An 18331-nucleotide genomic window follows, 5' to 3' on the forward strand; every position below is an offset into this window, starting at 1 on the left:
AGTCCCTGGGGCGCCTGGGTGGCTCAGTCGGTTAAGCGGCCAACTTCGGTTCACGTCATGATCTCGCGGTCCGTGAGTTCGAGCCCCGCGTCGGGCTCTGTGCTGACAGCTCGGAGCCTGGAGCCTGTTTCAGATTCTATGTCTCCCTCTCTCTGACCCTCCCCCGTTCATGCTCTGTCTCTCTCTGTCTCAAAAATAAATAAACGTTAAAAAAAAATTAAAAAAAAAAAGAAAACAGTCCCTTTACAATTGCACTGTAAGCAATAAAATATCTAGAAATAAACTTAACCAAAGAGGTGAAAGACCTGTACTCTGAAAACTATAAAACACTGATGAAAGAAGTTCAAGATGATGCAAAGAACTGGAGAGACATGCCATGGTCATGAATTGGAAGAACAAATATTGTTAAAATGTCTATATGACCCAAAGCAATCTACAGATTCAGTGCAATCCCTACCAAAATACCACCAGCATTTTTCACAGAGCTAGAACAAACAATCCTAACATTTGTATGGAACCACAAAAGACCTCGAATAGCCAAAACAATCTTGAAAAAGAAAAACAAAATTGGAGGTATCACAATCCCAGATTTCAAGTTATATTACAAAGTGGTGGTAATTAAAACAGCATGGTACTGACAGACACTAAAAACAGACACATAGATCAATGGAATAGAACAGAAAACCCAGAACTCAACCCACACTTAAATGGTCAATTAATCTCTGACAAAGGAGGAATGAATACACAATGGGAAAAAGACTGTCTCTTCCCCAGAAAACTGGACAGCCAGCCACATGCAAAAAATGAAACTGGACCATTTTCTTTCACCATACACAAAAACTCATAATGGGTTAAAGGTCTAAATGTGAGACCTGAAACCATAAAAATCTTTGAAAAGAGCACATTTTTTCTAGATATGTCTCCTGGGGCAATGGAAATAAAAGCAAAAATAAACTTTTGGGACTACATCAAAATAAAAAATTTCTGCACAGCAAAGGAAATTAACAAAACTAAAATCAGACTGTTGAATGGGAGAAGATACTTGCAAATGGCATAGGTGAAGAGTTAATATCGAAAGTCTATAAAGAACTGATATAACTCAACACACAAAAACCAAATAATCCAATTAAAAATGGGCAGAAGACATGAACAGACATTTCTCCAAAGAAGACATCCAGATGGCCAACAGACACATGAAAAGATGCTCAATATCACTCCTCATCTGGGAAATGCAAATAAAAACTATGAGATACCACCTCACCCTGGTCAGAATGGCTAAAACAAAAAATACAAGAGACAAGTGTTGGCAAGGCTGTGGAGAAAAATGAACCCTCTTGTACTGTTGATGGGAATGTCAACAGTACATTGGTGCAGCCACTATGGAAAACAGTGCGGAGTTTCCTCAAAAAGTTAAAAATAGGACTACCCTGCCATCCAGATATTGCACTATTTACCCCGTAAGTACAAAAACACTATTTCAAAGGGATACATGCACTCTTAGGGTTTATTGCAGCCTTACAGGAGCAAACTATGGAAGCAGCCCAAGTGTCCATCGATAGATGAATGGATAAAGAAGATGTGGTGTATACATACACACACACACACACACACACACAATGAAAAATTATTCAGCCATAAAAAAGAATGAGATCTTGCCATTTGCAACAACATAGACAGAGCTAAAATGTATTATGCTAAGCAAAATAAGTCAGAGAAAGACAAATACCATATGATCTCACTCATATGTAGAATTCAAGAAACAAAACAAAAACAAGCAAAGGGGAAAAAAGCAAGAGAGGCAAACAAGAAACAGATTCTTAACTATAGAAAACAAACTCCTGGTCGCCGGAGGGGAGGTGGGAGGTGGGTAGGGGGGGATGAGTGAAACATGATGGGGATCAAAGAGTACACTTATGATGAAAGATAAAGAACATGGTTTATCTTTCTGTTTGTTTACTTTTGTGACTTAAAATTTTTTTTTAAATTTCTTCATACAGGTTTGTGTGTTTTTCTTGTTAAGTTTGCTCCTGAGTGCATTATCTATTTTATTTTTCTAACTCAAGGGTGGGTCCACTTCAGGTCCACTGCCTGTTTCTGTACGGCCCACGAGATAAAAACAGTTTTTACATTTTTAAAAGGGTTGAAAAAAATTAAAAAGAAACATAATATTTCATATCATGTGAAAAATTATTTAAAATGCAAGTTTCAGCGTCTGTAATAAAGTTTTATTGGAATACAGCCACGCCCATTCATTTTATGTATTGTCTCCGGCTCCTTCCTCACTATGAGGGCAGAGTGCAGTAGTAACAACAAAGACTGTATGGCCCACAAAGCCTAAAATATTTACATTTTGACCCATTGCCGAATGTCTGCCGACTTCTGTCCTTAGTGGTGGTTGTTTTCACGCATACTTGCGTCCTCCGGGTTTGTGATCACTCATGACTAACCTGGTCCTCCATTTAAGACAATTGAGAGCTTGACTGAGGTTGAGGGAACATTCACAGGAAGACTGCCATGAAAGGTTGCTACCAATAACTGAAATGCCCAGGATATATCCAGTGGAGAAATAGCCTATAATACTGTTGACAAAATATTTAAAGTCTGGGGGCGCCTGGGTGTCTCAGTGGGTTAAGCGTCTGACTTCGGCTCAGGCCATGATCTCATGGTTAATGGGTTCGAGCCCCACGTCTGGCTCTATGCTGATAGCTCGGAGCCTAGAGCCTGCTTTGGATCCTGTGTCTCCCTCCCTTGTTCGCTGTCTGTCTCTCTCTCAAAAATAAATAAACATTAAAAAAATTTTTTTCTAATGTTTTTTAAAAAAAGATTTAAAGTCTGTTTCCTCTTGCAGGCGATGTTTGCTTTCTTTCCATCAAATGGGATTATTTCTTTTGAAGGGTACAAAATCTTTGGGGAAAGTCAGGAAAGAGACCATCTAAACAGGTGACCTGCTTCACAAAAGAGAAATGACAACCACCCCCACCACCCGACCTCGTTTTTCGTGCCCCCCCTTCAGTTGTGGCCCCCCGCGGAGGCAGAGCCATTAGCCAAGAGCCTCCAGTCAGGGGTTCCCCAGCGCTGAGGACCAGCTCTGTGTCTTCTTTCTGTCACGACTCCACACAATCTCCTCTTTTCTCATGGAGGCTTTCGGATGACTGACGGCGGGCGGCTGTGTCCTTCCGGGAAACATCTCTCCTCATCCCACCTCAGCTCCTACTTCTCATTCAGGAGTTGAATCTAGGTCCCAGCCTGGTTTCTATGAGTAGAATGTTAATCACGATCTGGAGCAGAAACAGATGTGTTATTTGGCCTAATAATATACATCTGCATTTATGACAGCCTGTAAAAGTTTGCGACAAGACTGAATTCCAGTAGAATGTGTTCCATGGTCGTGTATATGAATCCGTCAGAAAAGAAGGGTCTGCGTTGAGGTTTCAAAAGCCACAGCGAAGCTCTTCAGTGCTGTGGCGTACACGTATCACCACACACGTGCTGGGCAAACCCTCCTCACGTGGTTCCCAGGACTGGGCTGTGAAGGACAATGCGGAGAATTTTACATGCAACTAAATGGATGCAATGAATAGAACACATCGTTGTGCTGAGGTCGTTCTTCCTCGTTTTGCAGTGTTAAAAATCTCCTTTCTTTTATGAAACGCTGGCGGAGGTGAGCCTTGGTGGTGTGTGTGTGTGTGTTTGGTAAAATAAAACATTGACAACTCGGCTGGGCCCCTGGGCAGGCAGTGGATCAGTATTCCAAAACTATTACTGTTTACTTTCCTCTTGCCTGCCTGTACCATACAGGCTGGAAGGTGACTGCCGGCCCCTGGCCACCAAGAAGCAGTCATGTCGTGCAGCTCAGGCCCCTGAGACAGAGGCGGAAATCCACAGCTAGTGTTCCTTGCTAGAGAAAAGTGCTTTGTTCTTTGCCTCTGGACCCTTTGTCTTCTCCCTTTTGCTTTCTCATCCGTCCCCTGACCTCCTGGTCTACACATGACTCAGACCCCAGTCTTGAAGCCACCTACCTCCTAGGAGGAGACCAACATGAGAATGAAAACCAGTGCGTAAGGCTTGGCAGAGCAGAAACCAGAAATAAAATCCAGAAGTTTGGGATCCACACCTTGGTGTGTCAATGATTACTTTTGCCAAGTAGCATCTTATAAGCCTTGGCCACAACATCTCATGATCGCTAGAAACCTGAAACGAAATTTTGCAGATGTGATCTTCCGGTGAAGTTTTGAGTATCTGTTGGTTAAAAATCCTGGCTTGTTTTATCTAGAGAGACTCCTTTAGGTCAGAGGGTGGGATTTTTGCAACTCCTCCTACCCCCCACTCCCCACCTGTCCCCAGACATGGTACTAAGCAGCCTCATGATCTGTGACACCTGTGTCATTCAAATTGTTTTCTAAAATATTTCAGCCATTGGCCTGTTGCTGATAGCAACACCGTCTAAAAGAAGATCCTTAAACACGTCTTGATCCACTGTGACAGGAATGTCTGAAGCAAATGGCAAGGGGTTATAATTGTCATGAATTTATTTGAATTAAAAACTACTGAAATATTTCCTGGCATTTCTTGAGGGATTTCAAAAGGGACCCAATTATTAATAGCAACAGAGACATTTCTCTTTAAACTGATACTCAGAAGTGGCATTTCTCCAGTCATGCCACCTGTCCGGCCTGGGCACGTGAAACAAACGGTCATTAGTGTAGTCATTTTGGCATCTGTTACGCATCAGGTGATTTCAATGTACTTTTCCTGTTCTTCACAGCCTGGAAGTAAGTACCGTTATTATTATTCTTGTAGAGATTAAAAACGAAAACAAAAACAAAAAGTTTCTCGGAAAGGTAAATTAATCTCTCCAATGACACACAGCTAGTTAAGATTTGAAAGGGATTCTCTGAGATGTCAGAACCTTAGTTTTCCTCTGTCTCACCTCTATGTAAAGGCTACTCATAACATTTACCTGCGTGTTTAAAACCTTTTCCTATCCCCCGCCCCTCGGTCCCTGCCTCTTCCAAATCCAATTATCCCGTTTACAGGATTACACAATGTCAGAAGTTTCCCCTGAGGTTGCCGCTGTCTAAGATGGCAATAGAGTTTGAATGATTCTATGGTAAGAGTCTCCAAGTGTTTATTCTTTTCAACTACTCTATCTGCCTTGTCTGGAGATTCTATTTCAGAGGAAATTTTTCTGAAGGCTATAGTTTACAGAAGTCTCAGATCTCTTCTGTTTATGCTTATAGGTGTTGATCTGTACACTTTCAACGCTGATAAAGGAACTGAAAAAGAAACGTATTTGAATAAATATGTTACTTTTAATTTTCTATTAACTAGAAGTTCTGCAGCTTGTTAGTATTACTGTTACCAACATTGTACCAATATTTAGTTTTCCAAGCCTGTTCCAGAAGGGCGAAGGGCAGCGGGTGTATTAGCAGTAGGAGATGCAGATCTCGAAAGAGATAAAGTATATCCAACGTTTTCCACTATTTCCCTCCCAGGAAGTCTAAATTTCTGTCCACGCTGCACGGAGCAGAAGTGTGGCCTCATGGTGCCCTCTTGTGGTTGCCTGTTTAGTTGCAAGACGGTGGTGGCGTTCTTCTTTGCAAATATGAATAAAGAAAAAGAGAAGGAAAAAAGGTCTTGCATATGTTTTTAGTCAGCAACAAGTTTTGAGATGTGACAGTCCTGTCAAAACATAACAATTCAACAAACTTCAAAGTAACCACAACAGAAGACGTGTAGACACATTTTGGAGCCTCGTGACAGAGCCGTGCTGAAAAATGTGCCAAAACCATTTTGAAGGACAAACAATAAGATCTGAAAGAGAAGTGGGGTAAGTTACACTCAGGTGTGTGGCAGTTCGGACGGGGACCCAAAAGAAAACCAGCTGAGAGAGAGAGGCAGAGCATTCGTGAAAAGGCCGAACAGGGCTTCAATTTTCAATTCTCTGCTGCGGGAAGCTCCTTTTGCTGCCCATGTTTTAAGAATGCGGGAAGTTCCATCACGTTAACTCATCCATCCAGGCACGAACAACAGTGTCTCTGTCTTCGTGGACCTGACATTTTGGGCAGGGGGCACAGAACAGACAAGGAGAGAAATGCACAAGGCATGAAAGTCCCGTGGAGGAAATAAACCACAAAAGGGGGCGGGGACAGAAACTGAGACATGGGAGGGGGAGAGGGAGAGACGTCTGGATGAAAGAAGTGGTTAAACTGTGTATTCACCTTGAAGTCGGACCTGATTTGTGGACAGATCGCATACGGATCCTGCCCGGAAAAGGAGCGAGGGTGACGTCAAGCGTTCTGAGATGGGGAGCCTCCCAAGGGGGCCACCATCGTCAGTCGGGTCTTACAGACAAGGAGCTGGCAGCTCTGAGCAGCCAGCAAGTGGATGCGGGATGCCCGGGCCTGACCGAGGGGCCTCCCACCCGCTGCGCCCACCTGAGCTGACCCCCTGCACCCTGGCACTGGGTAAACTGTCTTCTCCCAGGCGGGAGGGGTTGAAGGCTCAGGTTATGATTTCCACTCAAAAGTTAAGAAAGAAAAATAATTTACACACTTGATCATAAACGTGTGTGATTCTTTTATTTATTTTTGAGAGTGAGAGTGTGCGTGCACAAGTCAGGGAGGGGCAGAGAGGTTGAGAGAGAATCTGAAGCAGACTCCGGATTCTCAGCCATCAGCACAGAGCCCGATGCAGGGCTCGAACCCATGAACCGTGAAATCATGACCTGAGCCCAAGTCAGACAGAGGCTTAACCGGCTGAGCCACCCAGGCACCCCTCAACCTGTGTGATTCTTAACATTTACAAGTTTGTATGGCTCTGAGAGGGAGTGCCTCTCTTGCCTCACCCAGAGCCACAGCCCTTTTGGGGGCCCTGGGGAACAGAGTGAATATGGCAGTTATCCTCACAAAGGGGGGTGTTTATCCACCAGCCTATGGTGAAGAGCGGCTGGCATGGGGCCTCTGGCTCACCTGTGGGCGGCAGAGCGAGTAGGGGAGCTCAGGTGTCACAGAGGAGACTGGGGGTGCCCTGAAGTGGTGGGGCAGGCTGGAGGCCCCGAGGGCATGCCACACCCCAGTGCTGCCATCCTGCTCCAGGGCTGCTTGTCCCTGGGAGCTCCTTTCAGTCCCAGCCTCCAGTCACCGTCCTTCTTGGACCTTGTCACTCTCCAAAGGAGACCGGGATCCTCTCCCGCAGCCCACCACATATTTGATGGTGACATTCACCTTCACTCCACCTGTTTCCTCAGGATCAGTTCCTGCCGTTTCTTTAACGTGCCTCCCATCCTGCTTGCACTCCGATAGCTGGTTAATATTTCTCAACCTGCTGCCCGCAGCTGGACGCAACAGCCCAGCAGAGTGAAATCACCACAGAAGTCAAGAGACAGACACCACTTCCCGACTTTGGAGCAGGATCAGCAAGTTACAGCTTGTGTTTTTATTTTTGGGTTTTTTTTGTTTTGTTTTTAAATTTTATTTATGTTTATTTTTTTGCTTCTAGGCTCCCCCCCCCCCTTTTTTTTTTTGAGTGAGAGAGAGAGAGAGAAAACCTTAAGCAGACTCCAGGCTCAGTGCAAAGCCCGTCTAGGGGCTCTATCCCACAACTCTGGGATCATGGCTTGAGCCTAAATCAAGAGTTGGCCACTCAACTGACTGAGCCACCCAGGCAGCCCTGCATTTTTAAATAATTGAAAAAAATCAAGAGGAAATTGTTTCATATCGTGTGAAAATTGTATGAAGTTAATGTCCACAGATAGAGTTTTATTAGAACACAGCCGTGCCTGTTGTATCACCCAGTGGTGTTTTTGCATTTTGGAGACAGTGTGAAGGGACTGGGTCAGAGGCCACAAGGCCAGTAGAACCCACAGTATTCATTACCTTGGTTCTTTAAGAATGTTTCCAACTCCTGCCACAGAGTAATCCTGAATTTCTTTTGCCTTGACAATTTAAAAAATTTATCTGAATCTTTGTATTGGAAGGCTAATACAATCACAGGATTTAAGATTTTCAAGACACGAAAACAATCCCTATTCCTGAGCCACTCTGTGAACACTACCAGTGGCTTCTATGTCCTTCCAGATAAATTGGATGGAGATATAATCCAATACCCAGAGCCCAGAGCTTTCTGCTTCATTCTTTTAAAACAGTTTTTAAAAAATATTTATTATTATTTTTTAATGTTTATTTATTTTTGAGGCAGAGGGAGACAGGGCATGAGCATGGGAGGGGCAGAGAGAGAGGGAGACACAGAATCAGAAGCAGGCTCCAGGCTCTGAGTTGTCAGCACAGAGCCCGATGTGGGGCTTGAACCCACAAGCCGTGAGATCATGACCTGAGCAGAAGTTGGATGCTTAACTGACTGAGCCACCCAGGCGCCCCCCAAAATATTTATTTTTGAGAGAGAGAGAGAGTAAGTAGGGGAGGGACAGAGAGAGAGTGGGGGCGGGGCAGAGGATCCAAAGCAGTCTCCATGCTGACAACAGAGAGCCTGATGTGGGGGTCACAGTCACAAACTATGCGAGCCAAAATCCACCACTCAACCAACTGAGCCACCCCGGCGCCCTCTACTTATACATACAAATGAAAGTATTTGATAGAATTGTTCTGGACTGTGATTTTTTAAAAATTACACCCAAGAGTGTATCTTGATTTTCTCACAATAGGTGCTAAAGATCTTTTTTCTTTTTACAACTGCTGAGTCATTCCATCATGCGAGTTTACCTATAATATTATGAACTTAATCCACAATATGTATAATTCATCTCCTTTCAATGGGCTTTTAGGCTCCTAATATTTTTGTCCTGTGCTAATGCAGAGAGTCCTTCAATTAATAACCTTGCATACGTACCATTTCCCAAGTAGGTAACCGTATTTGTAAGATAAAGTCCTAGAAGTAGGAATTCTGGCTCAACGTGTATGTATTTGCTTTTGAGATAACCATTTCCTTCTCCTCCTCCCCTTCCCTCTCCCCTAACCTTTGTTTGTCTGTCTCTTTCTTTCTCTTGTGTCTCCCTTTTTTTTTCCTCTCTTTCTCCCTTCCTTCCTCCTTCCTACCAGTGGGCACTGGGATCCTGTGCTAGAACTTTTGGGGGTGCACGTGTAAGGAGTATGGAGAACATTTAAGATTTAGGTTCTCTGTCAAATCACGATACAAAGGGTGGCTGGCTTCTGTCTGCTTTTGGAGAAGACAAGTCAAGGATGCTGAATTCTAAGTCAAAGGCCCTGTGGGATCCTGAAAGCTGTTTTTCCAAATGTTTCTATCAGGACCATTATTCGCCTACTCCTTCTCCCCTTGGGCAAACCGTGCATTTGCAACACGCAGCGTGGGGACTCCATCTCTGAGTGAACTGAACACACCATAGGATATCACCATAAAATAAAAATAGCTTATGAAAATCCTCAAAAAAATAAAAGTAGAATGACCCTACCATCCAGCAATTTCACTTCTGGGTATTTACCCGAAGCAAAGAAAAAATACTAAGTCCTGTTGGATTTCCCTGCCTGGCAAAAAAAAATGGCACCTTCACAGAGGTAAATCCTTACTGTGGACCCTGAGACTCTGCCGTGACAGACAACAGCCCCTTAACAAGCTTGTGGAAAGCACCACATGGGTTGAGACCAAGTCCCTTCAGGGTACAGAGCTTTGAGTCTGAAGAATACCTAGCCAGAAGCCAGCTTCCTGCCTCTGGCTTGGCAGGAGGGAGGGTTGGAAGCTCCCGGGGTTGCTGGCTCTGGGGAGGGAGCCGGTAGTGTGTGGGAGGGTGACCCTGGGGGGATGCAAGCCACCACCTCCCCCATTTCAAAATAACGTGCCTGTTCTCGCTCTGCTTTCCCCAAGGGCCCCGTGCCTGCTGGGGCTTGCCGTGTAGCTACCCGTGTAGCTAACATAAAGGTGTCTCTGCAGATCCTAAGGACACACCGGAGACGAGAGCATCTTCTCTTGGAAGCCACAGTCATGTTCACTGGCTACCTCCTGATTCCCACCAGGTGCCAGGCCCTGGGTGCCTCCCCAGGGAGGTGTGGATGGCAGGTACTATTGGTTTCCAGGAGAGGTTTATCATTTCAGTGTTTGTCCCATTGCATTAGATTTAATGGCACCGAATCGGATGAATTGAAGACCTATTGCGTGCTTTTCACTGTGCATGGTTCTGAGGAAAACTGGACGGCAGAACCACGGCTTCAGGGAGTTAACATTTTCTAGATGCAGAGCATCAAGCGGCTTTGCAAACATGAGTAGGCTCTTCAGTTTTCCAGGCCTCAGTTTCCTGATCATTAAAATGGGTAGAGAAACAGGACTTACCGTTGAAAGAATTAAATCACCAGGCATTGGGCACCTGGCAAGCCACCTGCTGGGTAATAGGCCGAAATACATGTGCTTGTTAGCAAATCGCCAGTTACACAGGAGTTACAACAGCTCCCACCTCCCAGGGTTGATCTGACGCTTAAATGCTTTTGTCCCTGTAAAGGGCTATAACCAGTGGTTCAGCAGCTGGTGGGCTTAGCTATCAGGGCCCTCACTGGAGGCTGCAGCTCTGTGGTGCCTTAGTTCTGTGTGAGCCAAACCACGTGTCCTCTCACAGTCTCTTTTTCCCAGTCTGTGAAATGGGCGCGATGGTAATTTTGCTTTTTGGCCTCATTGTAAGGATTGAACATGGGTTCTTGGGACAGTTCGTCCTGCCCCAAGATCCGGCGGCTTTTATGATTCCAACCTGGCAGTTTGTCGTTGCTGTTCATTTAGTTCAAACAGCTCAGCCTGAGAAACCGACTTGTCAGAGGACGAGCAGACAGAAGTCACTTTCAAAATATCCTAGGGAGGCTGCGGGGTGAGTGGCTCCATCCTTGAGTTTCAGCTCCAACCCTGCCACTACCCTGCTTGGTAACTGTGTGCAGATCGCTTGCTCCCCCTGGGTCTCTGTTTCCCAGCTGTATGATGTGGGGTTAGATAAAGCAGAGATTTTTACCCAGGGTTGGGCCTCAGGCCCACTTAGAGAGCTCTGAATATACATGCCCAGTCCCTAGCCAGGGGTTCTGATGCCCACAACAGCCAGAGCACCACTAGATCAGGGTGTCTCTGGGGTGCCTCCTGCCTTTCCTATCCAGCAATTGAGGGGATTCTTGGAAATGAGCTGTGCTTGTGCTCCAGAAAGAGCTTGGTGATGTGACTTCCTGTGCTTGGGGTTCTCACCACATGCGGATGGGGAGGGGTTATTTCTGTTCCTCAGGTTGGGGGAGGGGAAGAGCAGAAGGGTAGGCGCCCCTGGCTTGTCTGGGATCGGAGTCCGTGACCTCTGGGTAGTTTCCACACCAAAAGGCTGGGTGGGGGTTGTAGCCTGCAGTCCTCAGGGCAGCAATCTGGGCTGAGCAGGCAGCAGAAGGGAGAGCTTCCATCTCCCACCCCCATGACAGTCCAAACCAATATGGGAGGAACCAAAGGGACCCTGGAAAGCTGATTGATTCCTGTTTAACAGTTCATTTCTTTCTAATGACTTCATTAGAAGTCATTTCCTCCATGGGAAATGAAATTGAAGAGTGTCTCTTTTTCAGCTTCCTAAAATACTAGTAGCGGATGAACGAGTTATGCGAATTGTTTCCTAAATATGAAATGTTATGATTTTGTATTTTCTTTTTTTTAAGTCTATTTATTTGTTTTGAGAGAGAGAGAGATAGAGAGGGAGAGAGAGAATCCCAAGCAGGCACCGAGCTGTCAGCACAGAGCCCAATGCGGGGCTCTATCTCATGACCCGTGAGATCATGACCTGAACCAAAATCAAGAGCCAGATGATCAACCGACTGAGCCACCCAGGCGCCCCTATGATTTTGTATCTATCTACCTTAAATTATTTTTAACAATAAGTCTGAGTATAAATGAACATCCATCTATTTTTCGTGTGACTAAGGTCTGACAGACCTTAGACTAAGTCTTCACCTTGCCACTGAGTAGCTGAGTGACACTGTACTGGTTATTTCACTTCCCTGTGTCTTAGTTCTCCTTATTTTATTTTATTATTAAAACTTTTTTTAATGTTTATTTATTTTTGAGAGGGAGAGACAGAATGAGAGCGGGGGTGGGGCAGAGAGAGAGGGAGACACAGAATCTGAAGCAGGCTCCAGGCTCTGAGCTGTCAGCATAGAGCCTTACGTAGGGCTCGCACTCACGAACTGTGATCTCATGACCTGAGCCGAAGTTGGACGTTTAACCGACTGAGCCATCCAGGCGCCCCAGTTCTCCTAATTTTAAAATGGAGAAAAATAAAATCTACTTCTGGGGGTTGCTGTGATGGATTGTATTTTCCAAACATTGCAGCAGCGTGATCTCTTGTCACACATGCTTTTTATTTAATGTGAGCTGAATAGTCCTTCCAGCAAGAGATGGGGCCCAGGCCCGGCCACCTTGAATCTGGCCCGGACTGTGGTGTGACAGATCGTGCTCTGGCACCTCTGAGGCTAGATTATAAACGTACCATCCACTTCTGTCTTTTCTCCTGAGATACCTCCTCTCGGAGCTCAGCCACAATGCTGTGAGGAAGCCTGGCCCAGCATATGCAAAGGGCTACATGATGGCCACATGCAGGTGTTCTCAGTGATATCCCCATGCCAACAGGCAGCTCCAACCACCAGACTTGTGAATAAAGATGCCTCCAGACGATCCCAGTGCCTAGCCCTCAATCAACCCAAGCCTCAGCCCCAGACACTAGAACAGACACAACCTGTCCCCACCCTGGCCGACAGGGGCCACAAAAACTTATGAGCATAACAAAATGGTTGATTTTCTTTGGCCATAAATTTTGATTTTTTTTAAGTTTATGTATTTATTCTGACAGAGAGAGAGAGAGAGAGAGAGAAACAGTGAGCAGGGGAGGGGCAGAAAAAGAAGAGAGAGAATCCCAAGCAGGCTCTGCATTGTCAGCACAGAGCCCAATGTGGGGCTTGAACTAATGAACTGCGAGATCATGACCTGAGCCAAAACCAAGAGTCGGATGCTTAACCAACTGAGCTTAAGGCACCCCTCTTTTGGCATGAATTTTGGGTGGGGATTTCCTACATAGCCATAATACCTGGAATGGTTGCTATGAAAATCAAATAAGATAATGTATGTCATGTGCCTAATTGTTACATCAGCCATCATAGTGGGAGATTTTTGATCTGGACAAGCTTAAAAGATGTAGTAGGTATGTAAGGGGCTTTTGTGAAATTCTGTTCTCAATTAGAGAAGACACATCCTTACCAATACTCAGGAAGCAGTTATAAAAATTGACCATTACCACGCCATGAAACAAGTCTCAGCACATCTAAAATTACTGCTCTCGTAGCTCATCTGCCATTGGACACATATTGAGTATCGCTGTAAGCCAGGCACCAAGACACAGCAGTGAACCAAGGAGAGAGAGAGAGAGGCAGAGACAGACAATAAGCAAAAAATGTGGCAAATACCTACTATGCCCAGAGGTGGTAACTTTTTTATGGAGACAAAAATGCACTGGAACAGAGAAGGCAGGAAGTGCTGAGCCGAGGCTGTCACTCTATATAGGGTGGTCCGGGCAGGCCTCTCGGGGGACATTTGAGTAGATAGAAGAAGGAAGTGAAGGAGTGAGCCTTGCAGGTATCTGCGGGAAGAGCATCCCAGGAAGAGGACACAGTAAGTGCAAAGGCCCTGAAATGGGAGGCGCTAGATGTCAGAGGGCGGGGATGCCGGTGTAGCTGGAGTGGAGGGGGTGCACGTTCTCCACCATACAGTTAAGTCAGCAATTAATGATTTAAAAAAAAAGGGGGAAATGCCCTCACGTGTTTAGAAATGTAAAACTATTTCTAAGTAACTTAAGGGTCAAGAAACAAATCATAATGGGAATTTGAGTGCTTAGTGCATTGCTTGGCCTGTTCTAGAGCAAATCTGCATACAAATGGAGGGGCTGAGTGGGTGGCTGCCTTTGGAGGCTAAGGGGTGCCCAGCAGCCATCTAAGAGACCCTTGAGTCCCAGGCCCCTTGACAGTTAAGGAGGCAGGTAAATAGGGCTGTCAGGTAAAACACAGGATGCCCAGTTCAATTTGAATATCAGATACACAATACATAACCTTTTAGGATACCTGTGTCCCAGGCACTTATAGGGGCCAGGGGTAGGCCACCTCAAAATGTGCCTCTTTGGCCTATTGATTATAAAGCTGGCATCCATCTTGCCAGCTCAGATGGCAGCATGAACACCAGAGGTCACCTCAACCCCAGGCACGACTAGACCAGCCAAGGAACATGTAGGTCCAGGATCCAGGGACAGGAATGCTTTCTTATCATTTAAAGGAGCCTGTAGGACAAGTACTTAATTGGCACTACCTTAGAGATAGAATCACCAGAGGTACCTAATGAATCCTCTAGTAAAAAGAAGAAGGGCATTTCCCCCCCCAGAATCCAAGTCTCTTGAGGTGAAGACTGTGGAGGTGGCGGGGGGGGGGGGGGGCGGGAGGAGGGCAGACAGATCCACTTCAGAACACCTGCCAGCATGGCCCAATGGGCCTCTGGTCAACGGCCTCCACCTTCTCAGGAGAGCCAGCCCCAGATTTTGCCCTTAAAAACCCTCACTGGCGAGTCATTGGGGATTTCGGGACTTTTTTGAGCGTTAGTTCCCCATTGTCTTGGGTGGCACTACCCCAATAAATAGCCCATCTTTCTTCACTGCAAAAGTTCCGTATTCATGTTTACTGATTCACTGTGCATCAGGTGGACAAACTCTTCTTGGGTTCGGTTACAATTACTTTATACAAAAGTTACTTAAGAGACAGCTGTGCAGGAAGGACACTCAGACCCCCTCCTCTGTCACCCTGAAAGCCGGAAATAAATCTCCCATGTGAAAGGTGCTCTCCCTGCACCAGGAGGTAGAGAGGCATCCTTACCGCCAGAGATGGGACATTTAGAGCCCAGAAGGTTGTATCAATAACTCTTGTGGCTTTTTACTAATTCACTGCCCCATCCCAAATTCTACTTAGAATCCCTTACTAATCGAAGCTCTCGAAGTTAACTTCTCTTGTTCTCTCCATTCCTCATGGACTTACTGTCTTTTTGTCTAACATGTATAAAAAGTGCCTACCTCGGTCATTTCTTTATGTCTCAGTTTCATTACTGGGCCTCCACGCTTGTGTACGAAAACCTGGGTTTTCTTGTGTGTTAATCTGTCTCCTGCCTATTTAATTCGTAGTCAACTGGAAGACCTTGATGGGTAGAGGAAGATTTTTTCCTTCCGTATGCAATATCTGTGATATGCTAAAAAAAATTCGTCGTGTGTTTGAAATTCAAACTGAACCTCTGTGTGTGCATCTGCAATTTCAATCTGGTCATTCTAGCAGGACACTGAACGGGTGTGAGGCAAAGATCTGAAGGAAGGATCTGAAGGAGTCACACCTGCTCTGGGCAGCCTTGAGGATCTGTGGCTGGTGTGGGCTGTTCTCTGGGGTCTTCCTTCTGCTTCCACTCAGCTCTGGCTCACATCTCTCAAGCATGTGCACCTGGGCAGCAGCGGAAACTCCTCTTCCCAGCGGTCTGAGCGGCTGACCTTCCCGGCATGCTCCACGCCAGGGCTGCGCACGCGTGCGCGGGGCAGCCTCCCGCCCAGCCCCGCCCCCCAAGCCCAGGTAAGCTTGTGGCTGTGCCCGCTGGGTGCACTTGGAGGCCAGACGGTGTGGGTGGCCCGGGACGTTGTCACTCAAGCATGGTGAAGCGGGGAGGACCCTGGATCTGGGACTGCGTTCACCTGGGTCTGAAATCCCACCTTTTCTTTTGGAAAACAAACGAAAATGCCGCCTAGAATCTCCAGGTGGAGAAAAGCCAAGCCGGTCCACTGTGACTTCAGGTAAACTGCATTACTTTTCTGACTGTGCTTTCCTGGTGTGCAAAATGGGGATGCCTATACCCTCTCTCGGATGCAGTACGACAATGAGGGGAGAAGCTGTGTGTGGAAAGTGAGACCATGCCTGGGGCCCAACAGATGGCATCTTTTTGGGGTCTTAGAGGGGCTGTCTGGAGGGTGGGTCTGGAAGCCCACCCGCGTTGCACTTCACGTGGGATAGAAGATATCATTCTTGAGGGATGGCAGTGGGGTGAGTTGCTAATGAAGATTTCTGGAGCCCCAAACTTTGGCTTGGCTGCCCTTCTTAGCATTGAAAGCTTTCTGGGCCTTTGTTTTCTCATGTAAAGTAAAAAAAAAACAAAACAAAAAAACACCCCCAAAACAAAAAACCCACCTCCCTGCCGGAGCTAAGCAAGAGTGCACCCAGGGGTCGCTTCTGGTACATCCTGACTCAGAGAAGGAAGCTGCTGAAGAAGCTGTTCCTGATGGTGTCAGGATCCCTGCTGCCATGGACGTCTCTTGGAGTCTTTAGGTGCCCCTGGGAGTCCTGCGGGACTTCTAGAAATGCAGAGATAGGGCATATGGAAACGAGCGTGGAGGGCCTTTTTCTTCTAAAAGCTTCCCTCGAGGGCAAGAAGTCCATAGAGGGAGCTCGAGGAATTATTTGATCAGAGAAATCCCCAAAGTGTTCTAGAAAGTTCCATAGGGGACTGGTGGGTAATTGCTCTGGTGGCTCCCGGTGGTCTTTTTAAGTCTTTTTCTATTTAAGAACTGGGGATTTGGAATTTTTCTTCAACATTTGAACAAGCTCTTTATACAGTCCCTCAGCCTCTCACCACGTTTCATGTTCTAGTGTTACTTTTTATCCTGTCAGCTTCTAAATTATGTACAAGTAAATCCAGTAGTCCCCCAAACTGTCTGTGTCTTAGATTCACCTGGAAGGATTTGTCTCAAAAAGTGCAGACTCTTGGGCTTTTCTGTCACCTTCAGATGGTGATGGGCCTGTGTAGTTCAACAAACTGAAGAAGGTGGAGGTGTAATGGTGATGGGTCACGAGCCTCTGACCCGCTGGTCCGACTCCGCTTTGCTGTTGGTAATTTCTTTGCCTGAAAGGGAGTAACTCACCGTAAGATCAGAGACCAGCTGTTCTCAGTGTTTGGCCGTGTGGTTTTGGGACCATCAGCAGCACCTGGTACCGTGTTAGAATCGCAAATGCTCAGGTCTCACTGCAGACCTACTGAATGGGAGATTCTGGGGCTGGGACCCACATCCGTGTTTGAACAAGAACTTTGGGAGATCTGATGCTCCCTGAAGGCTGAGAACCACTGCGGTGGACTAAATATTTGCCTCTTTCAGTTGAGTTTTTTTTTTTTTTTTAACTCATCTGGAGTTGGACTTGGGGTATGGTTCTATAAACCCTGCATTTCACCCCAGTTGTTAGGAATCTATCCCCAAGTCATTAAATGATTCTTCCATTTATGAGATTTGGAAACATTTATTGAGCACCCATTGCATGCTAGGCCTATGTACAGGAGCGTCACAGATACTCCTTCCTGGTCTTGTAAATGCTCAAACTCTTGGGGCAGATAAGACCCTTCTCTGAGTGTTAAAATACACACCATTTCCTATGGGAAATAGGGAAAAGCTTGTGGAGGGGCCTTTGGGGTCACTTGGCATGGGGACAGTTGGATTTTCTTTTCCTGAGAATGATATCTAGGGTAGAAAGAAAATGTCTCCTCCCTGCCTCCCCTTTCCCCTTTCAGAAAGCCTGTGTCAGCTTTTTGGAGTGTATCCTTCTCTTGTGTATACAGGTACATTACAAACACAGATGCCCACTTAGATCTTACCACATACTTACTAAAGGGTGCCCTGAGCAGAAAGGCACAGCTTTTCTCTACAGTGTAGGCACCATCCCTGCAGGTCAGTGGGCGTGGTTTACTCTTGTTCTAATAGCATATAGTATTCCATAGTGGGCAACACCAGATTTATTTACCTGTTCTCTTTCTCATGGGCTTTGGCATAGTGTCTGGGGTCGCTTACGATGAACAAGAGGTCATTCTGGTAGGTCGGGATGGTGGGGAGGTGGGACAAGTCCAGTTGTTCAGAGAGGGTAAGAAAGTCTCAACTTTGGGCACTTTTCAAATGAAGAAGAAAACACTTGTTTCAAGGAAGTGGGGGAAGATACTGGTTTTTCTTTGGGAAATGCCTACGAATCAAAAAAAAAAAAAAAAAAAGGAACTTGATAGGGTTTCTCCAGTGATCTGATTTCCAGCAGTGCTGGCACCCACTCCACAGTGCCCCCCATATTCAGATGATCTGGGATCTGTTCTTGGAGCCCAGGCAAACATCTTGCGTTTCCCATCTGTCTTAGGCTTGACAGAATCCAGCCCCAAACCTTGATTTCTCTTCTCCCTTCTCTCCCCTCATGGGTGGATTTCCCGGGAAATCACCTCCACATATTTTTATAAATTTGCACCAGAGTCATCAAAGGGGATTGCATAA

Source organism: Prionailurus viverrinus, chromosome A2 (assembly GCF_022837055.1).
Source record: "Prionailurus viverrinus isolate Anna chromosome A2, UM_Priviv_1.0, whole genome shotgun sequence".
Taxonomy (NCBI): Eukaryota; Metazoa; Chordata; class Mammalia; order Carnivora; family Felidae; genus Prionailurus; species Prionailurus viverrinus.